Source organism: Polypterus senegalus, unplaced genomic scaffold (genome assembly GCF_016835505.1).
Source record: "Polypterus senegalus isolate Bchr_013 unplaced genomic scaffold, ASM1683550v1 scaffold_3419, whole genome shotgun sequence".
NCBI lineage: Eukaryota > Metazoa > Chordata > Cladistia > Polypteriformes > Polypteridae > Polypterus > Polypterus senegalus.
Window position 1 is genome coordinate 55,001 of NW_024380578.1, and position 14,697 is coordinate 69,697.

Genomic DNA, 14,697 nt, shown 5'->3' on the forward strand with positions numbered 1-14,697 from the left:
TGTCATCAAGGATTTGATTATCATTATTTGTTTCAATCAGGGTCGTATTTATGCGATGTGTTGTGTTCAAGTTACATTCCGTGTTTGTCAATCGTTGTAAAGATAACAGGTTTCATTCATCGATTCGTTTCTTACTGCATCAATAAACAGCTTCGTCTTCTTCTTTATCTGAGACCTGACACACTGCATGCACGGGTTTTTTACACTGTCTTCCTTTAGCGGGACATTGACTTTTTCCACCGTGTGCTTTGTTTCCACAGTAGCTGCATTTATGAATATGCTTATCAGGCGCTTCATATTTTTGCTGCCTTTTCAATTGTGTAATTCGGTTTTGTTCAGCGCTTTTGGAACTGTTGCTTTTATCTGTGCACCGCGCCAGTTCACGTGAGCCACTCGGTGTACTTGCATCGAAGGTTCCCAGCTGTGCTGGTGCCATCTCGTGCTATGTCCATCGCTTTATTTAATGTTACCTTAGTCCTGGCACTTAAAACTTTCTCTCGCAGTTTCGCTGAGTTTGTGTCAAACACCACCCTGACCATCTCATCTTCCTCTCCATAAGCACAGTCCATCACCCGTGAATATTTACCCGTGGCAGTTTGCTATTGGATTGCCGCTGACGGACGGCCTTCTATGGGCAGGCACTAAATTACAACCGCCAGCGGCAGCCTGTCTATGAACTTAATTTAAAGTGTAGGTTTACATCGTGCTTTGTTTCCGAGTAGCAGAACTCGCTTCTTATTGTTTAGCTGCCTTCTCAATTATATAATGCATGTTTTCTTGAGCGCTTTTTGAGGTCTTCCTGGTTTTCTATGTACTGCGTGATTACGCGGGAGGCGTGATGATGTCACACGAAACTCCCCACGGCGTTGAAGCTCATCTCCATTACAGTAAATGGAGAAAACTGCTTCCAGTTATGACCATTACGTGTAGAATTTCTTTTTTTTTTTTACCGTGTCCTGTTCGGCTGTGAAGCAATCAGAATTGATGTCTGAATGCTGGCGACTAGCCTTACAGTTTTTCTCTCAGGTGGAGCGCTACAGCTTCTGCTGACGCGCCTGATACCAAAACTTTATTAAAAAATATTTTAGATGTTTTAAGATTCGAACCGGACACGGAGACAAAAGTGAAAGAAAAAGAAGAGAGAGAAGGAAGAGATGGAGGTAAAGGGGAGGGGGTTTCAGTATAGAATAAACAATAAATGAACCAGAATCCGCTTCTAGACCTGCAGAAAGAGAGGGGGAAACAAACAAACCACAAGACAAAAACATTGCTGCATCAGCTACATGAAGATATATAGTAAAATGTTTGCTGACAATCATACAGTAATTATTACTGAGGCATTTAAGGCCACCACAACCTTAGATCATGTGCTGAAGATGTCCAAGTCATACTTATGAAATCACCATGTGAGCACCTGTGTGTGTACGCGCTTGTATGTGTAAGGTTTCTCTATAGGAGCATCCAATAGTGAGTGTGAAGGGCCACAGACCTGCCCCCAAAACGTGCGGAAGATGGAGGAAGTTCCAAGCCCAGAGATCCAGAGGTCACCCCAGAGCGCGGAGACCCCAGGGAGGCCGTCACCAGAGAAGCCCCAAGCCCCAACCCCCACCCGAGAGGCGCAGAGGATCACCCCGGGGGTCACAACCAGCAGCCGGCAGAGTCCCGGGAGATATCAACGGCAAGCCCTCAGGCCCGCCCGCAGCCGCTCCCCGAGTCGGCCGGGCCCGGAACCCAGCAGCCCGGGACCCGAGGGCACCCACCCGCCGAGGATCCAACAGAGCCCAGGGAACCAGATCCCACCAGGCAGCCACCGGGAGCGACCAGACAGATGCTTAAGGCAGGGGAGGGTAGGCAAAGATGTTGTAGTATTGCCAGATGTCCCAGGAGAGGGAGGAGTCCAAAACCCCACCTGACATATACAGTCACACACAAACACAGTCATACACTCCCTCCCTCATGCTCTCACATACACATACAACCCAAGACTTACAAGGATGTACGCCAGACACCCATTCACACTCCCCACACACCCTACCTAACTCTGGTCCCGGTGCTGCCGCACCTGAGGTACAGCCATTCCTGGACGTCAGAGTTAGCCCCGTTCCGCAGGGGTAATAGTGAGCAGGCACCCCCATCCAACGTAGAGCAAAGCAACCCACCACTCCAGACCACAGGCAGACGGCCAGCTCCCACTCCTAGCCTCCAGCCCCGGTCAGCTAACTGAGAACAGAGGTGTAATAAGACCTCTAGTCTCCCTCCGCCTGCTCTAATGTAGTGTTGGTGTGTGCTGATAAGGTGCATTTTGTGGTTGGGGGCGAGGCAGTGCCGGCACCATGTGGCCTACACCAGCTGATGCCAACACACAGCCCCACCTCCCCCAAAACTCTCCGTGACTAGGTGCAGTTTAAAATTGGAAGTGGACACCGCACTCGGAGTGAGGCTGAAATTTCCCCCCACCGGATGCCGTTGAGTGTGCCCACTCCCAAGGCCCTAAGTGTGCATTTGTGTGGAATGTTTTTTGTGGAAGTGTTTAATGTGCAAATAAAATTGGGGTGTAGGCTGCCACAGGACTGCGGAAACGGGATCCATACCGCACCCCTGACTTACCCACACCCCAAGGCCCTATGTGCATGTTTGTGTGATGATGTGAAGGAGCAGGAGGAGGGAAATGTCTGAGGATGGGGAGGAACGGCTGAGGGGCCTGAGCCTCCAGGGAGCCAGCTCCCCTACTGGCCCCAATAGGCACCTCCGTTCCCAAAATCCACCCGGGCACGGAGGCCCCAGCCTATCTAGCCATGGCCCGAAGCAGCAGCATCACAGAGCCCCACGGAGTCTGAGGCCACCAACCCACACCACCCCAGCAGAATATTTACTCCCATCCCCACATTTACTCAACATTCAGATTAAGTAAGACATAAGACACCCAGGATAAAGCTGGATCCTCCCTCCCGGACATCCCTCCCCATGGTGGAACTGCCGCGTTCGCCCTCTTCCCGCAGCGTACATGCCAGGACCCAATCCCCAAGGCCCCACCCATATCCCCATCCGGGACGGCCGCCCCAAACCCTAAGCCACCAGGCCCACACCCAGACCAACCCAGGGGCATTGCGCCACTAGGCAGCGACCGCAGCCACCGCCAAGACCCCCTAAGGCCCTACACACAACCACCAGAAGCCCACCCCGAGGTAACCCAAGCACCACCAGAGTCGGGCAGCAGCCCCCCAGCCCAAGACCCCCTAGTGAACCCACCCCAGGGATCCTCCAGATACTCCAAGCTCAGACTCTCCACCACATCAACCACAGCATCCCGCAGGACCATATCAATGACCCTCCATCATCGCTATGTGATGGAACCGATCAAAGGAGCCCAGAGAGATTGATTTGAAGTGGAGGCAGAGGCTGTCTCAAGTGTAATATGATCCAATAAAAGATTTCTATACTGGTTAATGCAAAGATTATCTTTGTTTTTCCAGTTTATGAGGATAGTTTTCTTAGCGATGCATATGGCAGTGAGAACCACGTGAACCAAATTTGTTTCAATCGGGACATCCTCTAGGTTCCCCAGCAAGCAAAATGAGGGGGAAGTTGGGATATCACATTTCAGACACTTTGACAGGTCTTCACATACTCTATACCAGAATCCTGAACAGGTGGACATGACCACAGTGCGTGGATATAACTGTCAGGAATGTTGTCTGTGCAGTGTGTGCAGGTGTCAGATGGCACAAATCCCATCCTGAACATCCGATGACCTGTATAGTGTACTCTGTGTAGAATTTTGTATTGAATTAGTTGTAAATTGGGGTTTCTGATCGTTTTAAAAGTTTTTAAACAGGTTTGGGACCAGAAAGTCTGATCAAAGCTAACTAATAGATCCTCCTCCCATTTGCCTATAGGAATTGCTATTGTATCATCTATTTTGGTCAATGTTTTATATACTTTAGACAGTAATTTGGGGTGTTTGAGATTACAGAAGTCTAATACCCTTGATGGTGTTTGTAATTCTACTTTAAGCTTAAATTTTTCTTTAACTACTGATTTAATTTGGAGATATTCTAAAATCTATTCTTGTCTATCCCAAATTGGGAGACTATTCTGTTAAATGGAATGAAATCCAATCCTTCAACTATGTGTTCCATGTATAGAATTCCTTTACTTTTCCAGTATGGGAGGTTCATCATTTTATTGTTTTGCAATATGTCAGGATTATTCCAGATGGGTGTGTGTCTGCATGGAATTAGTGAAGACTCCGTCATTTTTAGATATTCCCACCATGCTGTCAGTGAGGTACTGATATTAATACTTTTAAAGCTTTCATGCTTTCTTATTTTTGAGCTAATAAACGGTAGGTCCGAAAGCTCTATAGTATTGCAAAGTGTCTGTTCTACATCTAACCAGGACTCATCCAGCGGGTTATGTTGCAACCATCTTGGTATATATTGGAGCCTGTTGGTTAAGAAATAATGATAGAAGTTGGGTAGATCCAACCCTCCTCTATCTTTGGTCTTCTGTAGTGTTTTTAAGCTAATTCGTGGAGGTTTATCCTTCCAAAGGAATTTAGTGATGGAGGAGTCCAGGGATCTAAACCAATCAGATGATGGCTTGTTTGGGATCATAGAAAATAAGTAATTGATTCTTGGTAAAACCATCATTTTAATTGTGGCAACCCTCCCCATAAGTGATATCGGTAAGGATTTCCATCTAGCAAGATCATCTTCCACTTTCTTTAATAGTGGGATGTAGTTTAGTTTAGTTAGATCTGCCAGCCTGGGAGACACATGAATGCCCAGGTATGTAATATTCCCTGATTCCAATTGTGTATTAAGGGAATTGACAAAAGAGAAATTAATTGGAAGAACTGTGGATTTTAACCAGTTTATTGAATAATCTGAAACTCTTGAAAAGGAGTTTATTAGTTCAATTGCCTGGGAGAGAGAGGATTGAGAATTCTGAAGATAAAGTAACACGTCATCTGCATAAAGACTGATTTTATGTTCTATGTTCTTACACTTTATGCCTTTAATAACTGTAGTTTGCCTGATTGCTGCTGCTAGTGGTTCAATAAAGATAGCAAATAGCGAGGGGGAGAGAGGGCATCCCTGCCTGGTCCCCCTCTGAAGACAGAAGCTATCTGATGTTTGGTCATTTGTCCTGACGCATGCTGTTGGTGAACTGTATAAAATTTTTAACCAGTTTATGAAGAAGTTTCCAAAACCAAATTTATGTAAAGTTGCAAATAAGAACTTCCAGTTAACTCTATCAAAAGCCTTTTCTGCATCGAGAGATAATATACTGGTTTCCATGTTTCTGCTATAAGAAAAGTCTATTAAGTTGAGTAATCTACGTGAATTTGTGGATGAATGTCTCCCCTTAATGAAACCAGTTTGGTCTGGATGTATTATGAAAGGGGTTACCTTCTCTAATCTTTTTGCAAGGGCTTTACAAATTATTTTCAGGTCAACATTAATAAGAGAAATTGGGCATAGCTGGTAGGAAATATAGGATCTTTGCCTGGTTTTAACAGGAGACTAATGTTGGCTGAATTCATGTTTGGCTGTAGTCTACCATTTTCTTGTATTTCACACATCATTCTGAAGAATGTTGGCGCCAGAATGATCCAGAATTCTTTGTAGAACTCTGCTGGAAACCCATCTGGACCTGGAGCCTTCCTATTAGGCATGGAGTTAAGAGCTTCCTGAAGCTCATCTGATGTTAATGGCGAGTCCAGGACTGTAGCTTGGCTATCTGATAATTTAGGAAGTATTATCCTGTCTAGAAACTCATTGATCTCATTATCTGATGGGTTAATCTGTGGTGAGTACAAGGTTTTGTAAAAATCTCTGAAAGTGTTGTTTATTCTTTCAGGGTCATATACTATATTCCCAGTTGAGTCTTTAACAGCAGATATGGCAGTTTTCTCTTTGTTTATTTTTAACTGGTTGGCTAAAACTTGCCTGATTTATTACCGTGTTCAAAGTTTTCTATTCGTAGTCTTTGTGCTAAAATTGTGTTTTTGTCAATAATTCCTTTAAGTTCTAGTTTACTTTTACGCAATTTGTTTTGTAATTCTTCTTCTGGGGATGCCTCTAGAGACTTAATGATTTCTTCTAATTCCTGAATACGTTTGTTTTCTATTTTTTCTTATGTGATGAGAAGGAAATTATTTTACCTCTCATCACTGCTTTCCCTGCCTCCCAGAGAACAGATGCTGATGTTCCAGGAATGTCATTGTGTTCTAAATATAAAGCCCACTCTTTTTTATAATATTCCACAAAACCTTCATCTTTAAGCAGTGACGTATTAAACCTCCAGTTTTACCTGATGGGATTGTTTTCTTATTTAACAGAGTTAAAGAAACTGGAGCATGATCGCTGACAACTATAGGGTGTATCTCAGTGTCTGAAATGTCAGCCAATAATGAGCTGCTGACTAGAAAATAGTCCAAACGTGAGTGAGAGTGATGAACATGTGAGAAAAAAGTATACTCTCTACGGCTGGGAGAAAAAGATCGCCATGCATCACAAAGCCCATAATCACTCATATACTGTTTGACTATATTAGTGGAATGCCAACTGCGCTGAGTCCCAGCTGTACTGAGCCTGTCTGAAGAATGATCCATCCAAAATTAAAATCTCCGCAAGTATAAGTGGACAGTCCAAGTGTTCGGAGAGTACAGAGAAAAATTATGAAAGAATGCGGGTCATCTATGTTTGGACAGTATATGCTAACAATACATAAGCTTTGATTTTGTATAGATAGTTTTAGTATTATAAATCTACCATCTGGATCTGAGACTGTGTCCAATACTTTGAAATTTGTATTTTTGTGTATTAAAATAGCTACACCTCTTTGTCTAGAGTTATAGGCGGCAGAGAACAGTGTGGGAAACTCAGATGTTTTAAGTTCATCTGCAACTGTGGCAGACCTATGAGTCTCTTGTAATAAGACAACATCTGCCTGCAGTCTTTTAAGCTGATCAAAAATCTTTAATCTCTTCTCTCTAGAGCCAGTTCCATGAACATTCCAACTGACAAACCTTAGTGTACCCATAGTTGTGTGTGTGATTAGCTAATGTATGGTGCCTTCAGGTGAGTTAGTTAAGTAAATAAATGTATAATTTAATCTGAAGAAAAAAAAAATTAAAAAAAATAAAAAATAAATATATATATATATATAAATAAAAATAAAGCAATAAATAAGTAAATAAAAAATATATGCATAATAATGCTAATAACAATAATAATATTATTAATGCTGATGATAATAATAATATGAATGCTGAAAATAAATAATAATAATAATAATGCTGATAATAATACTAAAGCTGATAATAATCAGACAATAATAATAATAATAATAATAATAATAATCAGACAGAACCAAAAGTGTTTGTGGTTGTATGATAAAATGTAATAATTATAATCTAGTGTTTGTATGCGTTGTGTGTGTGCTGGACGAGTGTAGGAAAGTTGTGTGATTGTGTCATGCGGATGTAAAGTTCCAGAAGCAGGTAAAAGAAGGAAAGGAAAGAGTGATAAGGTTAAGAAAAGAAAAAAAGTAAAAAGAAAAGGTGTTAGAGGTGTGGGGTGGCGAGAGAACAGGTGATCCCATCATCTAAACACGGATATAGCAGCTTTTTTTTATATCCTGACATGCTCATACCCAGTGAATCCCGATAAGAAAATAAACTTGTGACCTGATGTTGGGCTAATAAAGCCAGTCTGTCACTCCTCGCTCCTTGTACAGCCTGTTGTTGATGTAGAGCTTGTCCACAGAAATGACAGCGGCTCCCTTCTTGGATGAATTTTTACGTATTGGGAACAGAACTCTGCGATCCAAAATTTCTTTAGGAAATTGATCATTCACGCTAAAATTTTTCCCTTTGAGCTCTTTCCGTGGCTCTTAACAAAATCCTTCTGTTTAAAATGCTCAAATTTAGCCACGATGGGACGAGGTCTTCTGCTGTCTGCTCTCTTGGCTCCAAGGCGATGTACCCGGTGAAAGGTGATGTTTTTTACCGTTTCTTCGGTATCTTCATGTGGGTCTGGAGAAAATACTTGATTGTTTGTTCGCAATCCTCCGGTTGTCCTTCCGTCTGCTCCGCAGGCTCGAACACCAGATTGTCTCTCATGCTGCGGGCCTGAAGATCCAAAACCGTCTCCTTCAGGGTCTTGTTGTCTTGGGAGATCCGTGTCCATCCCTCTGTCAGGGAAGACACAGTCTCCCGCAGAGACGCGTTTTCAGCAGCAAGCGCTCCACCTGATCCTGGCTGAATTCCAGAGATTGTCGGAGGTTCTGGAACTCCTGGTGTAGAATTTCGAGCAGGTGGAGTCGTCCCTCAAATCCCAAAAGCCTTTTATCTATAGAATCTAATAATTCTAATATATCCTTGCGGGAGATGAGGTCGCCTCGGGGGAATCTTGAGGACGGCTTCTCTTGGTAGCAGGTGTTTCCGTGATAGCTGCTGCTTTCTTAGGCCCCATGACAACAGACTCAAAAACTTGATCAATATAATTTTGTAAACTTTCCAAATTTTCTTCACTTACCTCCAGGTTGAGCGAGTTATACTTACCGGATTAATTGCGTTGTCAGTAAATAAATTTGGCGTAAATGTGTCTTAATTGTTTAGAATGTTCGCTAAAGAGCTGCCATCTGCTTCAAACGCTGCCGATAATCAGTGATCTTCCTAGCCAGCGCTTCTCTCTCCCAGCATGCTCTAGACTGTCCCCCGCGTAGAATTTCGATATAAAACCTGCCCAACTTTTGTAAGGAAGCTGTAAGGAATCAACCTGCCAAATTTCAGCCTTCCACCCACACGGGAAGTTGGAGAATTAGTGATGAGTGAGTGAGTGAGTGAGTGAGTGAGTGAGGGCTTTGCCTTTTATTAGTATAGATTCTAATACGTACAGAAATGTACCGACAGTACTCCACCTTTATACACAGAACTGATATAAGGCTAAGTACTGGGACCTTTACTATTTTCACATTACATGCCTCCACTGGGATCTATCATTAGAAAACATAATGTCAATGTTCACTCATACGCAAGATGATACTCAGTTATACCTTTCTTTTAGACCAAATGAAGTTTCTCCAATGTTAGCTTTAATTAGTCGTGTTAGTGAATTAAAGGAATGGATGGATGAGAACTACTTATCTTTAAACACCAATAAAACAAAAATGTTAATTATTGGAAGGAATGATGCTGATCGCAACAATATTTTGTCATAATTTAACTCAATTTTATTGAATCAGCCAACAATCTAGGAGTTATCTTTGATTCTAGCATGTCATTTAAAGCACACATTACGATGTTGTCTAAATCACGTTTCTTTCATCTTAAAAATGTTGGGAAATTAAGGTGTTTTCTAAACAAGTGGGATTCTGAGAAATTAATTCATGCATTTACTTCTAGTAGGATTGACTACTGCATTTCTGTGTTTACTGGATGTTCAAACTGTTCTTTATACAGCTCCCAGTTAATCCAAAAATGCTGCTGCAAGAATAATTACAAGAACAAGAAAATATGAACACATAACTCCAGTTCTTACATCCTTACACTGGCTCCAGAGCAAAGTTTAGGGCAGCAGATTTCAAAATCCTCCTTTTAATATATAAAGCCTTATTAAATGGCCACAGTCCGGCTTACTTGTCTGAACTTATCATGACTTGCAAACCAGAACGTACATTAAGATCTCAAGATGCCAGTCTGCTTATGATTCCAAGGATTAATAAAATAAAAGTGGGAGGTTGTGCTTTTAGTTACAGGGCCCCTAAACAGTGGAATGGTCTGCCTGCTACTATAAGAGATGCCCCTTTGGTCTCAGCTTTCGAATTCCAGCTGAATACTCACTACTTCAGTTTAGAATATTCTGACTAAAGCTGCTGATTAACTGTGCTTACTGCAACTCTGTTGTTAGTCATTAGCACTAAAACATAAGTAATATGAATGTTGTAATCTGTTACTAACCCTCACCTAATTCTGTTTCTCTTCTCAGTACTCAAATGTGGCACTTGATGCCACTACTCTACTGCCAAGTTTTTTTTGCCTGCCTAAGATAAAGTCATCTCTGATGCAGGATCACCAGAATCGTTGGGGGGTTTGGTTCTTTCATTGGATTGGCTGGCCCAGCACGGTCTCAGCTGTGGAATGGCCAATAGGGGGAGGCAGCTAAAGTTCTCCAGGACACTGAACAAATCCAAATCATATTATGTGATTTCATCTTTTGTTGAATTCTGCTCTGTACTTGTAATACTTCTATTGCACTATTATATTGTATTGAGGATTACTTGTGTTCTGTTCTGTGTATTGTATTATATTGTATTGACCCCCTTTTTCACTGCATGCCCAGCCTACCTGGAAACAGGTCTCTCTTTGAACTGCCTTTCAAGGTTTATTCCATTTATTCCCCTACAAAGATTTTTTTGGGAGTTTTTCCTTGTATTCTTAAAGTCTCAAGGCTGGGGGGCATTCAAAAGTTAAAGCCCATTGTGGAACTTATTGCGTGATTTTGGGCTATACAAAAATAAATTGTATTGCATTTTAATCTTAACCAGCCACACTTTTTTTGGCTTCTTATCAACTGCTGTATGCATCTAAAATTCCCTTTGGGATTAATAAAGTTTACTTAATCTAATTTAATCTAATAAAATATTTAGAAGGAAACTGAAAATAAAATTTTAAAGGACTTGGACGATATCCATGGAAAGGCAAGATTAAAAGTCACAAACTATTAGAGATGCTCCAATCAGGTTTTTAAGACCAAAATCACTCACCGATTTTCATGTTACTTGATCAGCTGATTCCAATACCAATTTCAATTATTTTTTATCTCTTTAAAAAATTATTACACTAAGCTCTTGCATAACCAGATGCACAGAAGCCTTATGTTTTATATTAAAGTGTGCTTTGAACTATAGACCATGGGTGTTAACTGTTTATTTTTATTAACTAGATTAAATTCTGTAGGCTTATTGTTCAGTGACAACACTAAAATAAATAAACTTTCCTTAAAATACACTAACTAATAAAACATGTACAGAAATATTTATCCATAATATATATGGGATAAAAGAAAATAAAATGCTTCTCATAATTACAAGCTGTCATATTATTTCACTTTTTAGCGTGCGAAATTGGAACAGGTCTTAAAAAAAGTTAAGTTTTCCGTTTCCACAACGATCTGGGTAAATGTAGGATGACAGGAAATGCGAGGCAAGAAATGTTGAATGCATAACTGAACCAGAAACTTTTTCATGTTCTACTAATAATTGGCAAAAAGCTGATATGAAGTGTATAATGTGTGAAGATTGAAGTCCAAACATCAAATAAAAAAAAGAAAAAGAAATTATTATATTTACATGTTGCTTTCAATGAATAAAGACCAAAGCTCGAATAGCAATTGACAGAAAGTTGATTATGTCTGCTGGGCTGGTATAGACGTAAGAGCTCCTGCCATGTAAGCCAAAGGTTGCGGGTTCGAGCCTGGGCTCTCCTCGTTTTGAGTAATGAGCTGCTATTATTACTATAATAAAAACATAAATTTGAGTCTGTAACACCCATGGTACATTTTTGCTACTTGTATAAGTTAGCGGCGTTTAAATCAGTTTTATTCCATCAGTCACATTCACATGGTACAGCAAACTTGTCTCTCCCTCTCTTGAGTTGATGGCGTTTATCTCCATTCTTTTCACAAGAGCAGCGATGATCACAGTTGGTGCTGTAGTTGATGCCAACTCAGAACTATTTGTTGTACTGGCAATCAATGATACGATGCCCTGTGACTGCTATCAACTATTTTGCGGCATTTGCGATTTGACAACAATGACACCCATACAGAAAGTGTGAAAAATGACAGATTTGCTGTAGTCTCTGACATCTGGCAACATTTGTTGAGAAGTTGAGAACTGTGTTTTGAGTTACAGCCCAGGGCAAAATTGTTACTGTTGATGAGAAACTGTTTCCAACCAAGGTCTGTTGTCCTTTCTTGCTGCACTACATCTCAACCAAGCCTGACAAATATACAACGTTTTGGATTGCAGCAGATTTGGAGACAAAGCACATGTGCAATGCCACTCCTTCTTTAGGAAAACATCCCAGTCATCCCACGGGTGAAAGACTTTCCTAGACTCTGGTCAAAAAGCTTATGGAGCCGTTTTTGGACAAAGGTAGAATTGTAAGAATAGAGAACTTCTTCACGTCACTTTACAGACCTTCCACCTGCAGTTAAAGTCACTTCAGTACACAAGCCATTCTCCAAGCTAATGTTTAGATATGACAGGGCCATGCTGACGGTGTAGGCACCCAAAAAGAAGAAGTTTGTCTGTCTGCATTCTCAGTACAATGCACAATAATATGAAGATTGGGCAAGATCAGAAAAAATAAAAAAACGAGTTCAAATGACAAAACATTTTCAAACAGTGACCTTTTCATGTCTGCATGCATGCTTGAGAGAGCCAGAGACGCACTTGATGTCATTCAAGCGGCTAATTGAATATAAAAAACACTTTCGTAAAAATATATCAAAACAAGTGAGCTTTTATTCAAGAATAAAACTGAATTACAAAAAATTCAAGTGACAAGAAGATACCAAGACGACATAATTCACCAGCGTTTGTGTGTCTGCTTATATCCCTTCAGCGATATCTTCTACTGGTAGGAAAAACTTACCATGGGTGTTGCAGACTCAAATCAAATGTATGTTTTTATTATGGTAGTAGTAGTAATAATAACAACAGTAATAATAATAATAATAATAGCAGCTCACTACTCAAAACAAGGAAACTCCAGGCTTGAACCCACAACCTTTTGCTTACAAGGCATCAGTTCTTACCTCTGCAAGAGCAAAGCAAACATTTCTACTTTCTGTTGATTGGTATTTGGGCATGGGATTTTACTCATTGCCAGCAACATGTAAATTGAATAATTGAATAATATTATTTCTTTTATTATATTCTTGAATAAAAGCACACTTGTTTTGTTATACTTTTTTTGAAAACGTGTTTATTTGATGTTTAGACTTCAGTCTTCACACATTATACACTTCACATCAGCATTTTGCCAATTATTACTAGATGAAAAAAGTTTCTGTTTTAGTTTTATGTCCATGTCAACATTTTGTCATTAGTAGTATAACATGAAAAAAGTTTTTTTTTTTATTAAATGTGTTCAACATTTCTTGCCATCCTACATTTACCCAGATCATTGAAGACACAGAACACGCATGAAAGGTATGTATTTCAAATAACATTATTTACCCTATACAATTTAAGGCACCTCCTACCCACATAAAGAGACGAGCTGGGAGAACAGGCTGCTTGCTGCTTCTGCTGATTGACACATTTGCAAAACAAAGACGGTGATGAGAAGTGCGAAGGAATTTAAGGTGGCCCGGCATTACAACTTTTTTCATAGGCTTCAGGGATTCTAGTGTTAAACAAGCTCACTGTCCAAACTTAAGTGGTGTTCATTTTAATTTATTTGTCTGTTTACACAGGATAATTTCACCAATTACTTTTTCAAGTTTATTACTCCACTTTCTTTAAAGCATAGGCTAAGATACAAATCCCCTCTCATTCACTGATAAAACAAGCCTCTATTCGCTGCTTTTTGTTTACACTGCAGGAAGGTTGTGGCAAAAGGAAGAAAAAAAAAAAAAGTACATGCACTGGCTAAACCACCATATTACCTTGTGTAAAGGAGCACTACAATTAATTTCCATAAAGCTTAGAAAATCAGAGGTTTTGGTGATCAGTCATTTTATCTATCACCTACTGAGTCTTTTTTTTATGAAAATCGACTAATTCCAATTGGCAGCCAACTGACTGGAGCATTCCTACAAGCCATGAAATTAAATCAGACCTGTTATTGGCAAGGATTAGTGTCTAATTATAAGCAAATTGGGTTAAACAAAAACCCTGCAGCCAGTGGACCATGAGAGCGGTGAGAACCAATGTTACTTACTCCTGCTCTACAGGATCCACCTGTCTTGGCACAGCCTGACTCACTGCTCTCCTTCCAAATGCCAGTGGTCATGGACTCGAGGATGGAAAAGGATGGAAAACAATGCGTCATTGCTTATGTCTCAAGGTCTCTCTAATGGCCTGAATACAACTACTCAACAACAGAAATGAATGACAGTTGTGCGAACAGTGCAGAAATGGTGACACTACCTGTAATGGGCTCTGTTTGAAGTGTACACTGACCACTGTGGTCTGACCTGTGAATTAAACAGCCCAAACAAATTATCTTGGTTGGGTTATTTAACTCCAACAATTTCATTTTCAGGTGATCTGTTTGAAGGGTTCTGATAATGTGGTTCCTGATGCAATATCACAAGTTCCAGAACCAACTTAAACATATTGGATAGTCATTGTTTCAAGTAGGTAGTCTGGCTTGCCACTTGGGCTACAGGACCTATCCAGGTTCAGTCAAACAAATTAGTGTGTCAGTAGGTTAAAAACTGCCACAATGAGAGGGAAAGGTGCATTACATTTCATGAGTTCCAGAGGTTATTACATTGTTGTATTCAATCTAAGCACAGGGGCAGTCAATTGTAACTGGTTGTACCAAACTTCTCAATCTAGAATTCCTGAGATACTGCCGAGACAGCTCTTTTGGAACTGTCTGGTTTGTAAATTATATAAAAACTCACCTGGTTTACCTGCAGAACTCTTACAATCCACATCAGTGACTAC

General features: G+C 40.6%; 1 long non-coding RNA gene across 1 annotated transcript in view; it reads right to left on the reverse strand.

The window, feature by feature from the left end:
• LOC120520252 overlaps positions 1 to 14,028 on the reverse strand; it is a 64,195-nt gene extending 50,167 nt beyond the window's left edge. Inside the window, exon 1 of the long non-coding RNA XR_005631799.1 lies at positions 13,964 to 14,028. This is a non-coding gene — a long non-coding RNA (uncharacterized LOC120520252). The remainder of the gene's footprint in view (positions 1 to 13,963) is intronic.
• Between the last annotated feature and the right edge of the window lie 669 nt (positions 14,029 to 14,697).